The sequence below is a fragment of the Balaenoptera borealis genome (assembly GCF_965194805.1).
Source record: "Balaenoptera borealis genome assembly, chromosome: X".
Taxonomy (NCBI): domain Eukaryota; kingdom Metazoa; phylum Chordata; class Mammalia; order Artiodactyla; family Balaenopteridae; genus Balaenoptera; species Balaenoptera borealis.
In genome coordinates, this window is record NC_138881.1 from 51,534,819 (window position 1) to 51,556,103 (window position 21,285).

Sequence of the window (21,285 nt, forward strand, 5' to 3'; positions counted from 1 at the left end):
ATTCCCTTGTACATAACGAGTTGTTTTTCTCTTTCTGCTTTTAATATTCTCTCCTTTTTTTTAACTTTGGACATTTTAATTTTAATGTGTATTGGTGTGGGCCTCTTTGGGTTCCTCTTAGTTTGAACTCTCTAGGATCCCTGGATCTGGGTGTCTGTTTCCTTACTCAGGTTAGGGAAATTTTCAGCCATTATTTCTTTAAATAAGTTTTCTGCTCCTTCTACTCTCTCTTCTACTTCTGAGAGCCATATGATGTGAATATTAGTCTCTTCGATGTTTTCCCATAAGTCCCTTTAGATAACTCCACTTTTTTTCATTCTTTTTTCTTTTTGCTGCTCTGATTGGTTGAATTTCACTACCTTGTCTTTGAGTTGACTACTAGTGTATTTTTCAGTTCAGTTATTGTATCCTTCAGCTCTGTGGTTTCTATTTGGTACTTTCTTATACTTTTCATCTCTTTGTTAAAGTTGTCACTGTGTTATTCCATTCTTCGCCCCAGTTCAGTGAGCATCTTTTCGACCATTACTTTGAAATCTTTCAGGTAAATTACTTATCTCCATGTAATTAAAGATTTTTTTTTCAATTTTTTTCTATGATTTATTCTAAGAGTTTTATAGTTTCACCTTTTAAATTTAGGTCTTTAATCAATTTTTAGTTCATTTTTGTAAATGATGTGAAGTAAGGTTTCAACTTCATTCTTTTGCAAATGTCTGTCCAAGCACCATTTGTTGAAAAGACTATTATTTCCACATTGGATGGTTTGATACACTTGTTGAAAATCAGTTGAATATGGATGTATGGTTTTATTTCTGGACTCTCAATTCTATTCTGTTGGTCTTTATGTCTATCCATGTGCCAGTGGCACAATATCTTGATTAGTGTGGCCTTGTAGTAAATTTAGAAATCAGGAATTGTGAGAGCTCCATTAAAAAAATTGGTTTGGCCATTCTGGGTCCCTTGCAATTGATATGAATTTTAGAATCAGCCTGTCTAGTTCTTACTACATAGAGTCAGCTGGTATTCTGATAGTGATTGCATTGAATCTAGAGATCACCTTGGGGAGCATTGTCATCTTAACAATGTTAAGACTTCCTGTCCATTATCTTAGGATGTTTTCCCAATTATGTTGACCTTCTTAAATTTCTTTCAACAATGTTTTGTAGTTTTTATTTTAGTTTTGCACTGCTTTTGTTATATTTAATCCTAAATATCTTTTTTGATGTTATTGCAAATGGAATTGCTTTCTTAACTTCATTCCTAAATTTTCTTATTGCAAGTGTTACAGAAATACCACCTCTGTATATTGATCTTGTATCCTGTGACCCTGCTCAACATGTTTATTAGTTTATTTTTTTAAGTCTTTTGGTGGATTTCTCATGACTTTCTCTATACAAAAGCATGACATCTCTGAATAGGGAGATTTTTATTTCTTCCTTTCCAATCTGGGAGACTTTTATTTTATTCTCTTGCCTAATTGTCTTGGTTAGAACTTCCAGTACAGTGTTGAATAGAAATGGTAAGAACAGGTCCATGTCTTGTTCCTGATCTTAGGGGAAACAATCTAGTCTATCTTTTTTTTTTAACATCTTCATTGGAGTATAATTGCTTTACAATGATGTGTTAGTTTCTGCTTTATAACAAAGTGAATCAGCTATACATATACATATATCCCCATATCTCCTCGCTCTTGCATCTCCCTCCCACCCTCCCTATCCCACCCCTCTAGGTGGTCACAAAGCACCGAGCTGATCTCCCTGTGCTATATGGCTGCTTCCCACTAGCTATCTATTTTACATTTGGTAGTGTATATATGTCCATACCACCCTCTCACTTCGTCCCAGCTTACCCTTCCCCCTCCCCATGTCCTCAAGCCTATTCTCTACATCTGCGTCTTTATTCCTGTCCTGCCCGTAGGATCTCAGAACCATTTTTTTTTAGATTCCATATATATGTGTTAGCATACAGTATTTGTTTTTCTCTTTCTGACAAAAAACCCAATCCAAAAATGGGCAGAAGACCTAAATAGACATTTCTCCAAAGAAGATATACAGATTGCCAACAACCACATGAAAGGATGCTCAACATCACTAATCGTTAGAGAAATGCAAATCAAAACTACAATGAGGTATCACCTCACACAGGTCAGAATGGCCATCATCAAAAAATCTACAAAAAATAAATGCTGGAGAGGGTGTGGAGAAAAGGGAACCCTCTTGCACTGTTGGTGGGAATGTAAATTGATACAGCTACTATGGAGAACAGTATGGAGGTTCCTTAAAAAACTAAAAATAGAACTACCATATGACACAGCAATCCCACTACTGGGCATATACCCTGAGAAAACCATAATTCAAAATATACATGTGCCCCAATGTTCATTGCAGCTCTATTTACAATAGCCAGGACAAGGAAGCAACCTAAGTGTCCATCAACAGATGAATGGATAAAGAAGATGTGGCACATATTTACAATGGAATATTACTCAGCCATAAAAAGAAATGAAATTGAGTTATTTGTAATGAGGTGGATGGATCTAGAGTCTGTCATACAGAGTGTAGTCTCCCTTTTTTAAGTATGGATGATGTTACCTGTGGGTGTTTCATAGATGCAGTCTATCAGGTTAAGAAAGTTCTCTTCCATTCCTGGTTTGTTGAATGTTTTTTTCACGAAAACGTGCTGGATTTTGTCAAATTATTTTTCTGCATTGATTGAGAAAATCACTTGAATTTACTTTTTATTATATTGATATGTAGTACACTAGTTGATTTCCAAATGTTAAACCAACTTTTCATTCCTGAGATAAGTCCTATTTGGTCATGTTGCATAATTCTTTTTATATGATGCTATATTTGGTTTGCTAGTACTGTGTTGAGGATTTTTATGTCCATAGTCCTAAAAGTCGCTGATCTATAGTTTCTTGTGATGTGTTTGTCTGGTTTTGGTATCAGAGTAATGCCGGCATCATAAGTTGAGCTGGGAAGTGTTTCCTTCTCATATTTTGGGGAAGATTTTGTAAATAATTGTTATTAATTCTTCTTTGTGTGTTTGTTAGAATTCAGCATTGAAGCCATGTGGATTTTCTTTTGTGGGTATTTTTTGCATTATTAATTCATTCTCTTCACGTTTTATAAGTCTAGTCAGATTGATTATTTCTTTTTGATACAGTTCCATTAGTTTCTCTCTCTTTAGGAATGTGTCCATTTCATTTAAGTTATCTAATTTATTACCTTACAATTGCTTTAGTAGTTCTTTATAATCCTTTTTAATTTCTGTGAGGCTGGTAGTGATGTCTCCTCTTTCATTTCTGATTCTAGTAATTTGAGTCTTCTCTCTTTACCTTGGTCACTCTACCTAAAGGCTTGTTGATTTTGTTGATCTTTTCAAAGAATCAGTTTTTGGTTTCATTGACTTTATTGTTTTTCTATTCTCTTTTTCATTAATTTCCATTCTAAACTGTATATTCTCTCCTATTGGATGCTTTAGGTTCAGTTTGTTCTTTTTTACATCTTAAACTGGGAAGTTAGATTTGTGATTTCATATCTTTCTTCTTTCTTAGGAGCTATTTATGATTGACTTCTATTTCTGGCACTATTTTTGGGACAGGGCCCTGGAGCTGAAGGTAGGGACTATGTTAAGCTTCTGACTGAGAGACACCACTACTCTAGGAGATAAGCACTTGATTGGAGAAGGGCAGCAGTCTGTGGCCTTTCAACTTGTCTCTCCTGGTGTGGAACCACAGTCTCAAGAGCTTGGCCAAGGTAACTAGTTCCTCAGTCTTCTCAGCATGTTGTGTCCAAGGTACAGCTTCCATTCTACAAATGGATGCTGGGTGGCAAGAGGAAGCCCCACCTTTCAACCGTTCTTGCCTTGGGACTTGGCTCTGTTACAAGTAGCTAGAGGCAGGATGAGAAATGCTGACTTCTTGCTCCTTTTGAAAAGAAAGGCTTCCAACTGAGAGCTGGAGGGAGAGGAAACCTTCTTTTCTTGGATTAAGGAGTACTGAGTGAAGTCTTGCCTCTCTGACCTGAGAGGGAGAAGGGAGGGAATGATCTTGGTTCACATGCCACAGACTCTCACCTTTCTTACTGAATTTCATATTTTTTAATAGATGTTTCTTTTTTAAGATTTATTTATTATGTATTTATTTATTTTATTTATTTTTGGCTGCATTGGGTCTCAGCTGCAGCACATGGGATCTTTGTTGAGGCATGTGAGATCCTTCACTGTGGTGCACGGGGCTTCTCTCTCTAGTTGTGGCATGCGGGGTTTCTCTCTGTAGTTGTGGTGTGCGGGCTCCAGAGTGCATGGGCTCTGTAGTTTGTGGCATGCAAGCTCTCTAGTTGAGGCATGTGAGCTCAGTTGTTGTGGCACGCAGGCTTAGCTGCCCTGTGGCATGTGGGATCTTAGTTCCCTGACCAGGGATCAAACCCACATCCCCCTCATTGTAAGGTGGATTCTTTACCATTGGACCACCAGTGAAGTCCCTAATATATGTTTCTTAATTTGCTGTTTTCCTTAGGACCATTTGCATCCTAGACCTTTGAATAACTCTTATACTTTTTTTTTTGTTCTGTTTTGCTACATTTATTAACTCTTGTTCATCCCTGTAGCCAAGAGGGTGTTAAGGACAGCAGTTTATAAAGGGTGGCATATGCCCCACTGGGGTATGATCAGGACCCATTGGATACTTTTCAAAGGTACACAAGTATGTAGATATGGCAAATTTTGAAGATGTTAAAAAAGTGACTGAAGTTTGGGAAACATCACCATAGGGGAAAGGGTGTGGACTATAAAAACAAACATACCTTTTCATTCATTCATTAATTCAACAAATATGTATTGACCTACTAATAGGTCAAGCACTAGTCAAGGTTATGGAGCTATAAGAGTGAAGAAAGTAGAAAAACTTCCCTGGCCACAAGGAGTTTACATTCCATTAGGTTGAACCATATAACATTGTCAATATTAGACCACTGTTGAACAAAAACAGCAATTTCATATGGTTTAACCTAATAGCAAGGGAAAAATTTCCAACTCTATCCCTTGTGAGCTATGTGACCCCAAGTAAATCACTCCATCTCTCTGGGCCTCAGTTTCACCATGTGGAAAAGTAAGATAATAATGATTTTTTATGTGTGATGATTCTATAATTTGGTAAATGGAGAAGTGTCTAGCACAGTGCTTATTAACGCAGAGTAAGCATTAGATATTGTGAAAATTAATAAAGGAAACCTTAACTAAAATTGGAGTTGGGAAGACCTGTAAAGGGAGCTCATGCCCTATTACTCATAATCAATTACCTCAAACAGGAAGAGATGTACCTTTCATCTCCAACAGGAAGAAGGTTTCTATATTACTACCCCAGCAAGAGGAAGGAAGATTTTCTTTTTGCCCAGCAACAAGCCCAGCCAATGAAAAACACCATAGCTCAGCCAATAAGAAGACTTCACCACCCTGAACTCTTACTTTCCTCCAATAAACTTTCATTTAGAACAGACCCTCCCAACTCCCCCTTTTCCCTATAAAAGCAAGCTCCTCTCCTTTGTTCTCTGGATTTACTTATGGTCCACCGTAGATTGCATTTCCCCTGTTGCAATTCCTCTGGCTATTTCCGAATAAATTCATTTTTCTGGTGAGATAACTGGATGTTTTATTTTTAAATTTGACAGTTATGATGTCAGAGTGGGACTAGAAGGAAGCAACTCCTGGAATCATGCAAGGTACCTGCACTGAGCTCCTGTGCTCATGGCTTCCATGAGTTGCCACCTACTTTTGGTTTGCTGAGTCTTTCAGATCCTGGGCCCACTCTCTGTGCATTTTGAGTTCTCCAACTTAATTCAAGATCATGAAAGGCTTTATTCTTTCTGGTTCAAGGCTCTGCCCTTTGTCCTTGAGAAGTAATCAATTATTTTCCTTTCAGAAGTGTGCTAACACTTTGGTACGGTTCCTCTTGGAATGGAATTGGTCTAGCTAGGAATTTTTCTTTGTTCTTGGGAAAAACCTGAGAAATAGGATCTCAATCATCTAAATGCTCTAAGGGTAGCCCTCCTTCAGGGACCCTGGCTGGGTTTACATTTAAGAGCTATGAGCCCTACACATACACATTTTTAAATAAATGGGCCAACATGACCAAGAGTAGTCTAGAACTCCAGTGGCCATTATGGTGAACTTTCAATCTTCAAACTTGTTTTTCTCAGAACTAAATTAGAAAGTCACAGTTCTAAGATAAAATGAGTTGAATTATACCCTTATTTTAATGGGTACCTGGAGTCTTCCAATTGTATCCACAACCCCCAAATCACCTCTTTGCAAAATACGATTTCTAAATTAATTGAGATGAACAAACAATTGAAATAAGACAAAATGGCTTCTGAGGCTTCCTTCTCCCCCCCATCTTCTTTGTGGGGGTAGCCATCTTGTGTGCATGTCCTGCGCCCAGTGCCATCTTCCTCTCTCCTCCTCTGTGAAAACCTGCCCCTTTAAAATCAAGCCCTCTGAGGAATCAAACACTAAAGCTTAATTACTGTTTCTAAGTTAACTAGGGAAAATAAACAATTAGAAGGAAAAATGTAAGTACCTATCACCCCAGATTTTTTATAACAGACAAATATACTCCAAAAGTCCCAGGAGAAAACTTGCTTTCTGCTTTTGTCTTTCTGTTTGTTAAAGATTTTTGGTAAGTTACCCATCCTGTTCTAAGGGAAGAAACTTTGTTTTAAATAAGTCAACCCTAAAGGTGACCTTTGAATGAGAGGATTTCAAACCTTTCAAGAGACAATGGAATGTATTCTTTGATTGGTATGCAGAAGTTTCTAAAAGACAAATTGACTCCAAAACAGCTCTAAGAGGACACTTACACCTACAGCAAATAACCTTAATTTTGATAATCTGCCAGAAACACAACTCGGATCCACCTATTCTTTTGACTTTTGCGTTATTGTAGCTGATACATGGCTAAAATTTAAAATAAAACTATAATATCTCCGTTTGCTTCTGTCTGTATGCTCATGTGTGTCTAAACCTATGTGTATATATGTGTTATAGATGTGTGGTATATTTTTTCTCTTCTAACTCTGTATGGTATTGCTAAAATTAATTTGTAAAAGAGCTCTATTTAATTGGCATAAAAACAAACAAGTGTGCATATAAATTAAAGAAATATAACAAAAACTAAACCAAATGCTGTTCAAGTTCACATGACTAGGGTTAATTTTTAGTAAATAAAAGCTAGTTTAAGGTTGTTGGTTTAATTGAAACAGGCATGTCTTTGGCGTTATCAACACTAAAAACTTTCATTCTACCTGGGTTTATTGGTCAGATGAGTTCATGTTATCTCTGTTACTAAATTTGTTAGGAAGAAAATAACTTGGTATGATGAAATTCCCATAAGTAATCTAAACATTATTGTTGAAAACAAATAAATTAAATGGATATAAATGAGCTTAAATGTTTCTAGGTGAACTTTTTAAGTAGCTTCCCAAAGTCTTTTTGGTAACTAGAAACTTTACAGTTTTGCTAAGTTAAATTAAATTATGGGTAGTCATCAAATATCTAGATCATTTCCAAATAAAATAAAATACTGAAACATTACTAAAAATATGTTCATCCACACTCCCAGGAGACACAGACTCTTAACACCACTTTTGCAACCTGAAGAGTTTTTTTACTACAAAAGACACCTTCAAAAGGGCCCTCTCCAACCTCACTGGAAGGGCCCCTATCAGGTACTGATGACTAATCTTTGTGCCACCAAACTGAATGGAATGGACTTTTTGATTCACATGTTGCACCTAAAGAAAACACCAAACCCCTGACTGGACCTGCACATCAGTTGGTGACCTGAAAGTAAAGATTTCCAGGAATTGAAGCAGACAACATCTGATGGAGACAGCTTTCTCAGGATGTCTGGACCAGGTTTGTGTATCGTTTTACCTCTGCCTGTTCTTGCTTTCCCTTTTCTTTCTCTCTTTCATGGAAAGACAATGCCTTTACTCACATTTCTCGATCTGTTATGAAAAGGGGAGACCACACCAGTTGTTGGATTTGTCACCAGAAACTTCAATCTGTCGAAGACAGTAATGCCCCTTTAGTTCACTCTATAAGTATTTTCACTGGAATTCCAAATGCCACTGTGTGTTTAATTTGTCCTCTGGTCCTGTTTAATAAATTGAGGGTACTAAGCCCACCTAACCTCAATCCTTGTTTCAATCTAACCCAATCCTGGGAAGGGAAAATGAGATCTCTTAAATATCTATATAAGAATCTCTGTGGGACAGGCAACATAAATGAGGCCATTTGTAAGCTTGTTGACATGCCTATATATTCAGACAGCTTAGCCTTGGTTTAATGATGCTAAAGCCTCTATGCCAGTGAGTGCATACATAGATACCACCCCTTATGTGGGAATAGATGTGGAGACCCTGACTCTTGATCAGCAATGCTGTCAGAGAAAAATCTTGATCAAAGGGGGTAAATGTGAAAATTAACAAAGAAAACTTTAAAATTGAAGTTGGAGAGTCCTATAGAAGGAGCTCTCATGCTCTACCACTCATCGTCAATTTCCCCAAGCAGGGAGAGACATACCTTGCATCTCTGACAGAAAAAGGTTGTTACTTTATTGCCCCAGCAAGAGAATGAAAGATTTTCTTCTTGCCCAGGAACAATCCCAGCCAATGAAAAATGCCACAGCTCAAACAATGAGAAGCCATCACCACCCTGAACTCTTATTTTCCTCTAATGAACTTTCCTTTAGAACAGTACTTTAGAGTAGTAAAAAATTCTGGGAAATGGGCAAGAGCAGTAGGGTATGAGCATTTTGGAAAATAACAACAGCAACAACAACAAACATTTTACAGAAAAATTTTACCAAGGGTGAATGGTCTTAAAATGCACCACTAGGGACAAAAGTTAGATGTGGAGGAGAATTTCTTGAAAGTGAAGGTTGTTGAATACTGGATGGGAAGACTTCTCTACGGCAGGTGTTGATAAACTCCCAAGTTTGGGCAAAATCCAGTCAGGGGCCTGTTATTGAAAGGCCCATATGGAAGAATGATTTTCACTTTTTAAAGTGTTGAAGGAGAAGGAGGAGGAGGAGATGGAGGAGGAAGAGGAGAAGAAATGATAGAGACCATAGTGCCCCTGTAAGGCTAAAATATTTACTATCCAGTCCTTTACAGAAAAAGTTTGCCAATGCCCATTCTAGAGGAACTTGCTCATCCTACCTCATTGGGACCTCAGTTTCCCTATGTAAAATTTATGAAGAGCTCTTGACCTAATCACCTCAGGTAGATGGTGTGAGGATACTAGGGGAGTCTGAAAGTTGGAGTGGAGGGATGGGAGAAAGATGGGAATGTGCTGAATAAGAAATTACTATTTGGGAAACCTTGAGACCATGTTGTGGCGCTCCAGGCTGTCTTGGGGAGGGGGTGGAGATAATTAGAGCTGGGAGTAATCCTGAGTCTGGTAAACGGAGCAAAGAGGAAGCAGCAGGAGGAGATGAGAACATTTTATACCAGACCCATTCCACAGGCAAAGTCACAATAGGGGTAAGCAGGAAAAAGGAAAACAAAAAGGTGTCAGACAAGTGCTGTGGAACTCAGCCTGCTGCTCATAGAAGAGAGGCTGAGAGGAAACAGCTATTTCAGCTTAGAGAAAAAGGCATAGAAAACCACCCACTCATTTGTGGAGAAGTTAATTAGGTGGACTGAGGTCAGGGAAACAAAGAGAAATGGCCTGTGTCTCTGTGGCACTTGAAGCACTGAGCAGGTATTTTAAGGCCAGTCTTGCTCAGAAAAGGCCAATTACAGGAAGTGCTGAGTGACTCAGAAGGCATCTATCCTCCATTCTCTTCCAGATTTGGATTCTCTCTTCAACATTCCCAGCAAGCAATCTTTAGTCTTTACTCCCTGGTATTGAGGAGCTAACTCATTCTTGAAGCAGCCTTCTATGGCCAACCCTTTAGCTAGGACCTTCTTTTTGTTTGTAAATTGTCATCTGTCTTCCTATAGTTTCTGTCCCCAGGTCCTGATTCTTTGGATCAGCAACAAGTTGGTCAACTCCTTCACTTACAGTCAGAGGGATGGGTGACATGTGTAAGGAAAAGAGCACTAGGTTTGGAGTCAGAAACCCTGATTTGGAATCCCGGCTCTTGGACAGTATCCAATCCTGCTGAACCTCATTTACCTCATCTGGAAAGTGGTAAAAATAATACCTTCCTTATGTACCTCCAAGCTTCATTTGTGCAGATCAAGTAACTATTGATATAATAAGAATAACACATAATGATTTTGATAGAACAATATGTAAACTTGTAAGAAATACACAGTTGTGAACTGTTTTGACCATTGCTGCTCCATTAACATATACAAAGGATGGGATTTGGAGACTGTGAGACTCAGGTTATGTTCCTAGGGCTGGCCTCAATCTGTTGACCACATATGACTGCTTCCTTTTGGCCATTCCTTGAATGGCCAAATCAGAGTTGATTTCTGTTGCTTGTAGCTCAGAACCTTGCCTGCTATGCTGAACTGTCCCTCTTGAGACATACTCCCATGGAGGGAGTCTCCTGGAGGCCAGGAGTGAGACTTTTTTCTTATTAATCTACTACACCCAGAAAAGGACTGCGTACATGCTAGTTGATCCATAGCATTGTGTCTAAAACTATTCTCATGCTACTCACTTCCTCTTACTCCCAGACTTCAGATGTATCAGCAACATGACCAAGTATTCCAAGGCTCAATTAATACTGCTGCCACTGCTTCCTCTTATTTCTGATGCCCTGGGCATATCCAGTGGCACCAGGGGTCAGCCTGTCAGCACCTTAAAGTTAGTGATAGAAGTCTGTATTTGTTAGGTAGGCTCAGAATGTGGTAGGAAAGGGCTCTAGATCGTATCTCTCAAATACAGGAGCTTGGGGTGAGCTTTAAAGATGTGTGTCCTTCAGAACTGCTTCCCACCTCATTCCTCCCTCCTTTCTTTCATCCTGTTGACAGGGATGTTGACAGCACAATCAGACAGTCCTTAATAGCTGGTAACCTGAGTCTACACTATGGTTGCGATAGACATTTGGTGACTCGATGTGGCAGCATGCCTCTGGGCTGAGGCAGGGATCCATGTGTCAGTCAAAGAGTTGCAAACCTTTGGGAGTGTGCCAGACCTGGTACATGAGCCTACTGTCAGTCCCTATAGACAAGTTCCAGCTGCCATACCTCTCTTTTCCATAGCCTCTGTGGGTGCTGAAAGCTTGCAGCACAGCTTCTCCCCTCCTTACACTGATACCCAGCCCACTAAGCTTGGGAGAATCCCCTTTATCTCCTATCCCCAAGGAGAATGCAAGCTCCACCTTCTCCTCCTCATCTCAGCTCTGGTGATTGATTCATAGCCACCCATCCCCTGCACACATGTATCACAAGAAATGGGAGCAGAACTTTCTCTTGCCCCTTTTGAAAGTCTGCCAATCTTTTATCCACCCTGCAATGATTTTCCCTGACCCTAATGAACAGACTCCTGAAGTCTTAGGGTGCTTAACAGATTCACAACCATTCTTTCTTTTGATGCTCACAAGCCTCTGATGTACATATTATTTGCCATCATTCTAACAGATGAGAAACTGAGGCATAGAGTAGTCAAGTAATATGTCATGGCTAACCTGGATAGGGAGTGAGTCCTTGTTCTGAAGGTTTCAAGCAGAGTTTGACTGTCTTTTTCTAGCAGGCAGTAAGGGACTTAATGTATTACATGGCAGGAGGAGGACAATGTTAAAACAGATGACCTCCATTTCAACCTACTACTCTAGAGTCCTAAGTAGTAGAGCAAGGTCTCAAACCCAGGTCTTCTGCCTCATCATTCAAAGCTCTTTGCATAACACTACTAGATATGAGGACTTTGAGAGCAGGTGCCACGTCCTATACATCACTTTTATGTTCTCTACCCAGCATGGCACAGAGTAGGCATTGATTGTTGACTAAATTCTTGATTTAACTGCTTGTTGACTTAGTAACAATAATAAACACTTGTGGAGTGGTTACTGTGTGTCAGGCACTGTTCTAAGCACTTTTCACCTATTAACTCACTTAATGCTCAGAACAAGCCTACGAGATAGGTACTATTATTTGCATTTTACAGATGAGGAAACTGAGGCACAGAGAAGTAAAATAATACAGCTGGTAAGTTTTGGAGTAAGAGTTCAAACCCAGACAGTCTAGCTGCAGAGTCCTGCCCCTAACCATTCCACTACATTGTCACTCAGTATGTAGTGAATGCATATTCTCCATAATCACAGTTCACTGACCTGACAAGAAGCACCATTTTCAAATACATACAGGAGACTGGTGTGTTAGTTCAGAAGACACTTGGCTAACACTACAATGTGGCCCAAATAGGGCAGGCGTGGCCCTGAGGCTTCATGGAGCTCCCCTCTGTCAGTCTATCTTTCTTCTCTTTTTTTTCCATTCAGAAATCCCATCTAGGGCCCTCTCCTCCTATTGTTCCTGCTCACCAGCTAGAAAGCCTGTCCTCACCCCAGTTGGATTTCCTCTGTTCCCTGGCCAAATTCCCAGCCAGAGGAAAACAGCTCACTGCCTCCAGTTCACATTCTCTAAACCAGCAGGAACACAGCACCGCTAAAGGCATGAGTAGCAGGAGACCCAGCCCTGCAGATGTGCCCAGCCCAACAGAAAGCATAAGCCCCAACTCAGAGCCCACAGGAACAGAAGGTACCACCCCAAGTGTCTCACCCTCCAAGGAGGGCAGAGGAAGAGGCAGCTTCTCCTTGCAGTGACAGTCATATAATTTTTAAACTTGTCCCTGCTTAAGCAACACAGCTCCTGTCCACAGTGTGATGTCGATGAAAGGCCAGGGCACCAGGAGCAGGAATGGGATAATGATAACAATAACAGCTACCATTTATTCAGCCCTTACTCTGTGGCACAAACTTCAGAGTACTAGCAATCATTGTTTCACTCGATTTTCCCTAAAATCCTGTGAGGCAGGTGCTATTAGGCTCTCATTTTATAGATGGAAAAACAGAAATTCAGTGACTTGCCCAAGGCCACATAGCTCCTAGTTAGAAGAGTCAAGATTGCTATCAATGACCACCTGAAGCTTGAGCTATGCTCTTAATCATTACCCTCTGCTGCCTTTCTATTGGCCTCATAGGGCCCTTCTAGCCCTGCCATATGAGTATTTTGAGAATTGGAGGTAGGATTAATGGGAGTGTTAACCACCTTATATGACCATGAGGCAGCAGGTGCTGGCCCAACTTCTCTTGCCATATCTCATTGAGCCAACCCTCTCACATTATAGACAGTGGTACTGAGGACCAGAGAAAGAAGCCAATTTGTCCGAGGTCCTTAGTAGCAGGGCCACTCCCATCCCAGCGTGCCTTCTAGTACTCTACAAGGTTTCCTTCCCTCACATCTTCCTCTTTCAGTAATCCACACAAAATCGAAGAGTCAGACAGTTCTCAGATGAGAGTTTCTGAGTGCTTCAGCCCTTTTGCTTAAAATTCAAGCCAGTTTTACAGCTTTAACATCTGTACTATTGTCTGGTTATTGTTATTCATTCTCTCTCTCTTTCATGCACACACACACACACACACACACACACACACACACACAAAATGACGTTATAAAACTGCCTTTCTATGTGCCAGAAAACACAGAGTTGGGAATACTCAGACAGGATGCTGGTGATTGTTTAGGATTTCCTAGACTTTTTCTGAAGTCAGAGGGGTCCAAAACCTGGGGCAAAATAATACCAGTAGGTGGATAAGGCCACAGATTACCGGGCTCTCTGGCCTCAGGAGCAACCTTACGTGTAGGAATAGTGTGAACAGAAGCCTCTGCATCAAAGCTTAAGGCCACTCACACCAAAGTGGCTGATACCGGAAATGTTACAATTAGGTTCAGTATTACCACTTAATGCTGGACCTAATTTCAAAATTCCAATACCTCTGGAGGAGGAAGAGGGTTGCCCAGGTCCCTGAAGCCTTATTGTATGCCCCTAACATGCTAGGCAGGTAGAACAAGGGGTCTGGGGCTGAGAGGGCACAGAAAAGTGAAGCAGGCTTGCCAAAGGTTAACTTCACTGGCTCTTAGTGCTTTGACAAAGGACCTTAAAGGCCATCTCATCCAACCCTCTTCTCCTCCAACTCCTCAACCACCATTGTCAGCATCTATCACTATCTAATGTTTAAATCTTCCCTATGGCACTCCCATAAAGCAAAGATTAGCTTGTACGCTTCCAGTGATGGAGAGCTCATTAACCCTATGACAGAACATTTCGTCATTAGAAATGTTGTCTGTGTGTGAAGGTGAAATATGTCACCCTGTAGCTTTCAGGTAAGTATGTAAAGTAGTCACTAAATATTAGTATCCTCCCACTTTCCTTTCTATGCATGCATGGGTACAGCCACACAGATCCTATCTGCTCTTTCTTCTCTATATTAGGGTTCCTGAAACCAAAGACCACATCTCCCTGAGTTTCCTCTGTTGAAGCTATAAAGCCGCAGCTCCTTCAACCCCCTCCAGTTTGCTCACTTGACCACATTCGTGGTTTGTTGGAGCCCCTTTCATATGTGGACCTAGCCATTTTTCTTAGCTTTCATGGCCCTGCCTTCTTCTTCATAGGATACACACTGACTAATTTACATACACATATCTATGGGCTCATGAAATTAGCAAAGATCATGGGAAACACCTGGTCCAGCCAACCTTAAATGGTAAATACTGATAGAAACACTGAGACCCAGAGAAGGGAAGAAACATTTTTCATTAAAAACCTTTCTCTCATTTGGCCAGCGTCTTTCCCCTAAGACAATATTTCTCAAAGTACAGCCCACCTGAGTCAGAGCTACCTGATACAGAAACTGGTAATTGGAACCAAGGAATATGCATGTTTAACAAGCACCCTCAGTGATTCTGAGGCACACTTGAGTTTGGGAACTAGGGCCTAAGAATGAGTTTGGGAACTAGGGCCTAGCATTTCAATGGTGCTTTCATTCTGTGAACACTTGTTGTTAATTAGGAGCTGAGGTTTATTCCCCAAGCCTCACTAATCTACACCTTAGGCAGCCTGATGCTTCTCCCTGGCCTGAACCCAGACAGCCCTGATGTACCAGATGACATTACAGGAGTTCAAGATTCTTCAATTAAAGAAAGAAAGTTTTAAGGGGACATTATCCATATATCCAGATCTATTTTGAGAAGCCATTCTTTCAAACATATATCCAGATCTGAGAGCTGCTGTTACGTCTCTATGTTATCAGCCTGAATGCATCTCCACTTCAGTCAGAGATCTGCCTTTCTCAAAATCAAATTTCAAAACTGCAACACAAAAGCATAATTGTCAACCTAAATGTTCCTACCTTGCCTCTTCAGTTTCTCAGGCCCTGTTTTTCTGCCCACTTCTCCATTCTCTTGTTTTCCTTAATAAACTTAATCCCATACTTCAACCTTTCTTACAATTCTTTTATGCTGTCGCTCTCCTGACTAAAGCAGCTGCCTCACAATGTTTTAACCCTTGAAGCAAAAGTACATGGGTCCCCTTGTTGTGCAAGTGATCCCTCAGTTAGTACTTGGATATAACTGTCATTGTTCAGGTTGTGTGGATTGTGTGGTTAAAATGTTGTTATCTGACTAATCTATAAAGGGGACACCACAAGACCACATCACCATAGGGGTATTGGAAGGAAGAAAAGGGGGACTCTTCCCTCTATGAATCATCACAGAAAGCTCCAAAGGTGGAAGATCCTAAGAACTTGAGCCTCTCACATTTAGATGAGTATGAAATGACCAGACCCTGCGCCAGGCACCGTCCAAAGCTTTTGTTGTTTAAACATCCCAACTACCTGGTCTTCTTGAGGTTCAACAAAATCCCATGTCTCTATTTGTAAGTATTCTGAATGAGAACTGAGGGATAAGGACCTTGGGTCATTTGGGAAGTTTGAAAAGTGAAGGTCTTTGGTGTCTGTTCTTACTCATGGACGGCCACTCCCATGTAGCAAGAGATAAGATAGTGCCTGCCTCATGTTGCTGGGAGGAACCTGGAGGGGAGAAAAACCCAAGCGAAGTAATTGAAAAGCAAAGCCAGTCCATCTGGGTCAAGAGGGGAATTAGTTACCTTGAGAAAAGTGTAACTAAGGATTAGGAGAACGTTCTTTTGCTGTGCTCATTACATTTGTAGAATCAGAAACCTGCATTTCATATTCTCTCAACAGGCTACTGTGTTGGTGGTTTCAGGTTGGAAAATAAAAACTTCCATTGTTATATTTATAAAAAGGTGAACTTTGAAAAAGTGACTGTTATTATGTATGCTCTTTGCAATTTCTGCATTGATTAGCTTTTTGTTTGCCTTTACTTAACGTTCCTATTGATGAATGTCAACAGAGAGCCCCAGGGTCTGTCTGTGTCTAGGTTTGGGCTGTGTTCTAAGAGAGGGAGTGGGAGCAACACTAAGGCATAAGTGAAAGCATTCCAAGAAGGCACTGAGGCTGGAAGGAACCAAATTGGGACCACCACACTACCTGGTCACAGGCATCTTTGTTACTTTAGAAGTTTCTAGCTTCTGGACATATGGAATATAAGTTGTGGTACTAAATGTCCATCAACAAATGAGTGGCTAAGATATGGTATCGTATATATTATGTATATATATATATACACACACACACACACAATGAAATATTACTCAGCCATTAAAAGAATGAAATTTTGCCATGTGCAACAGCATAGATGGACCTAGGGGGTATTATGCTTAGTGAAATAAGTCAGACAGAGAATGAAAAATATTGTATCCACTTTTATGTGGATTTTAAAAAATAAAACAAGTGAACAAATAAAACAGAAACAGACTAGTGGTTACTAGAGAGGAAAGGGGTTGGGAGAGGGGCAAAATAAGTGAAGGCAATTAATAGGTACAAACTACTAGGTGTAAAATAATTAAGTTACTAGGATGTAATGTACAGCACAGGGAATATAGTCAATATTTTATAATAACATGGTATGGAGTATAATCTATAAAAGTATCGAGTTACTACGTTGTATGCCTAAAACTAACATAATATTGTAAGTCAACTATACTTCAATAAAAAAGTATATTCAGACAATGAAATACTATATAGCAACGGAAAGAAAAGAAATATAACTACGAACAACTCTACCTTCTCACACGTGAATGTGTACATGAATAATGTGAGGATCTTATTAAACTGCAGATTCTGATTCAGTAGGTGTGTAGTTGTGCTTGAGATTTTGCATTTCTAACAAGTTACCAGATGATGCCAATGCTGTTGATCTGGAGACTGTACTCTGAATATAAAGGGCTAGAACACCTCTCAGCAAAAGGTGGGGGGAGAGTTCTCATTCCCTTCTTCCATAAACATAATCTGTAGCCCTCCCGGTCCCCCTAGGTCTCTGAGATTTATTTCCCAAGTTTTCCTCAGATCCTCACAAAGAGTTACCACAAGATTGAGAGAACTCCCTTTCAGGCCATTAAGCCAGTAAGTCAGTCTTCTCCTCTGCAAAATCCATTGGTAAGCCCCTGAAAAGAAATGAATCACTGAGAGTAGAATTTCAGGTACATGGGAAAGAAATTTTGGGGCAGGGAACCTTCCTAGCACCCAAAAACCATACCGTATAGAGAGCCACCATTACACTTGCCTGCCTCTTTCATGTCTTCCCCTCCATTACACTTGCCTGCCTCTTTCATGTCTTCTGCCCACTGCCTCCTCTTCTTACTGGGGAGGATAAAATGATAAGCCCTTCTCTGCTACACAGGTTCTGCATCAGTTTTGCCTCTTTTCTACTAGGTTTTGCTCTCTGTTTTCCCTCTGACTCAAGGCCACATCCCTTCCAAGTCTAGTCTGAAATTTGTACTTGAGATTTTGAAGAAAAGAGCAGGTCTTCTGTGGAGTAGGAGAAAGAACACCAGATTTGAGTTCCGTAGACTTTGGTTAGAATGCTGACTTCACCAGTCAATGAACAGATGACCTTGGGCAAGTGACTTCGACTTTTTGGTTCAACATAAATTTAGTGAATACTCACTAGATACCATGCCTGTTCAGAGGCTGAGATACAGTGGCAAACGAATCAGACAAGGACCCTGCCCTCATGGAGCCCTCACACAGCTCACATTCTAGCAGAAGAAGACAGATGATAAACAAATTTGCAACACATAAGGTGGTATCAAGTGCTCTGGAAATGAAGTGAAATAAAAGGACAGAATGAGGTAGTTATTTGAGATATTATTGAAAATACCTCTGCCATGTAACATTGGAGTAGAGACCTGAATGAAGTGAGGGGAATGAACCATTAAGCTAAGGGAAGAGTGCTCTAGGCTAAAGAAACCACAAGTGCAAAGGCCTTGAAGTAGAAGCAAGCTTGTTGTATTTGAAAGGTAAGAGTGGTTTGGATTAGGCATATTGGTAGTAGAGGAGGTGAGAAGCAGGCACATTCTGGATATATTTGGACTTTACCTCTCTGAACCTCCTCCATTGTGAAATGAGAATTATATCTATCTCTCAGGGTCATTGTGAGGCTTAAACAAGATCATGCATTAGAGTGTTGAGCCTAGTCTGGCACACAGGGTTTAAATATTGTCAGTGCCCTTACTTCCCAACCCCATTTCCTTCAGTGACCTCCAGGTAGAGGTCAAAGATAAAGGAGAGTGCTTATTCTAATTGTCTGTGACCGAGGCTGACCATTCAGAGACCTCCCCTGTCTGCTATGTAGTCTTCCTCAGGTTCAGCTGAGTGGGTGGGGTGAGGGAAGGGCATTCCTGCCCTTCAGAAGTTTATAAATCTGGATGAGGAAACTAATGTGTATCATTAAAGAGAATATAATAAAAGAATATATGATTATAATAAAAAGTAAAAAGAATATATGATTATATAAAGAGCTCCTATAAATAAATAGGAAAATACATCAAAAAACCCAATAGAAAAAAATAGGTCAAACACATGAATAGGCAGTTCACAAAAAATACATATTTTAATGGGTCACAAACATGAAAGATATACTCAGTCTAATTGGTAATCAGGAAAATGCAAATTAAATCCACAAGGAGATACATATTTACACCTAACAGATTGACAAAATTTACAAAGGCTGACAATATCAAGTGTGGATGAAGATACGCAGTAGAAGAAACTTTCATTGTGATACTGTAAAATGGTGCAACCACATTGGAGGGCTATTCAGCTTTGTCTAGTAAATTTGAAAATGTGCTTATCTTACAAACCAACAATTCCACTCTTGGGGATGTATACTGAAGAAGGCCCTGAACATGTATCCCAGAAGATGGGCACAAGAATGTGCATAGCAACACTGTTTGCCATAGCTCCATGCTAGAAACAGCCCAGTTGTCTCTCAACAGGAGAATAGATAAATGAAATGTTATATATTCAAATAATGGAATACTACACAACAATGGAAAAGAACAAACTATAGTTACTACATACATGAACATGACTCTCAGAAATATAAAGTATAATTTATGTGTTTCAAAATGGACAGAAATACACAGAATAGTGTTTATATACCTAGGTGGTAAAAAAAATAATAAAGCAAGAGGATGATTAAAACAAAATTCAGAGTAATGGTTACCTTTGGGGAAAAGAGAGGATGTGATCAAGGAGAGGCATATAGGAGCCCTCTATGGTCCTCTTCAGTATTCTATTTCTTAAGCAGAATGATAGGCATGTGGGTATTCATTTAATTATCATCCTTTAAGCTTTACATAGATGTTTTATACACTCTTTTGTCTGTTTATTTCATGGTAGTTTTAAGAGTATATGATCAAGTGGTAAACTTTGTGCTTCAAGACAAGTGTTCTGAGAATTTGGAGATTGGAAAGATCAAATTGAAAGACCAAAATCTTCAGAAGAGTCATGGGTCACAGAATCTCAAGGTTGGAAAATATCTACACAGTCATCTAGTCCAAACCACCACTTAATAGTTGAATCTCCTCCACAATATATTAGGTTATGCAGATAAGTATCCCAATTAAATATCCCAAAATTCCTATAAGGAAGTTGTTATTACCTGTTTCCAAGACAACAAATCCGACGTGCATAGAGGTAAGCTAAATGTCCCAAGGTCCCACAACTAGCAAGTGAGAGAACCAAGATTTGAACTTGCAACTGTGAGGTTCCAAAGCCATCTGGCCATACTCAGCAAACGTGCTCTAACTGTGAAAAAGTTCTACCAAGAGTTGGGGCAAGGGAGTATAGGAAGTGGGGAGAGGGAGAGTGGAGGCTATTTAGAAAAACTGAACTGGCATCTCTGAGGAAGTGCAGAAGAGTTGGGGTGGATGGGAATAGGAGACAAAAAAACTAGATCCAAGTCCTACTTCCTGGCTATGTGACCATGTGTAAATTCTGTCACATCTCATAGCCACAGTTTCCACACAAAAAATCAAGAAAAATGATAGTGCTGACTTCCAGTTTCTAGTCCAGCATGTAAAGAGCTCAGAAGGCATCAATCCTGCCCACACAACAACCACAAAAAATAACCTGAACAAACTGAAAATTGACCAATCTTCTTAGATCCAACAGAGAACTGGGATTACATGGAAAACTACTGCCCCCCAAATTGAAGAGATGCACAGATTGGGTAAGGATAATTACAACTTACACATGAGCAGAAATCCAGGAGCAAAAAATTACATGGAAATCAGTCCTGCGGCAGAAAAACCTAAACTGTAATCCACAAATTGTTAGAAGCTCAATGTATACAAGTTTGAGTGCTAAAACTCCAGGGGTGCCATGTATTAGGGAAGCACATACAGTTCATGAGTATTAGCTGCAGAAAGCCTACCAGGTTTACATACTAATGTTTAAAGAAAAATTTCCCTCTGGCAGGATGAAGAGAGAAATCATCATTTTCAAATACGCCTAGATCATATGTAAGGAGATTGGAAGTTGCCACTCTATACTAACAACAGGTAAAACGATGAACAGACTGAAAAATCAACAACTCTTCTTGGGTCTGTAGGAGAGGGGAAGACATGGAGAAAACTGCTGCCCACAAAAATAGGAGACACAGAGAGGCAAACACAAGGAGTCATGGTTTACCAGAAGAGATTCACAAGTAAAAAACACCACAGGATCCAGAGCTGCAGTAGGAAAACGTGAACTGTAACTGATGAATTTCTGGAGGCTCAGTGTGGACAACTCTGAGAGTTAAAAACTCCAGGGAGACCCAGTCATAGGAGGACCCCACAATATTGTGAGACTGGCTTCCAGAAGCTCAGGCACTTTCCCACAGAAAATACTGGAGAAAACTCCTC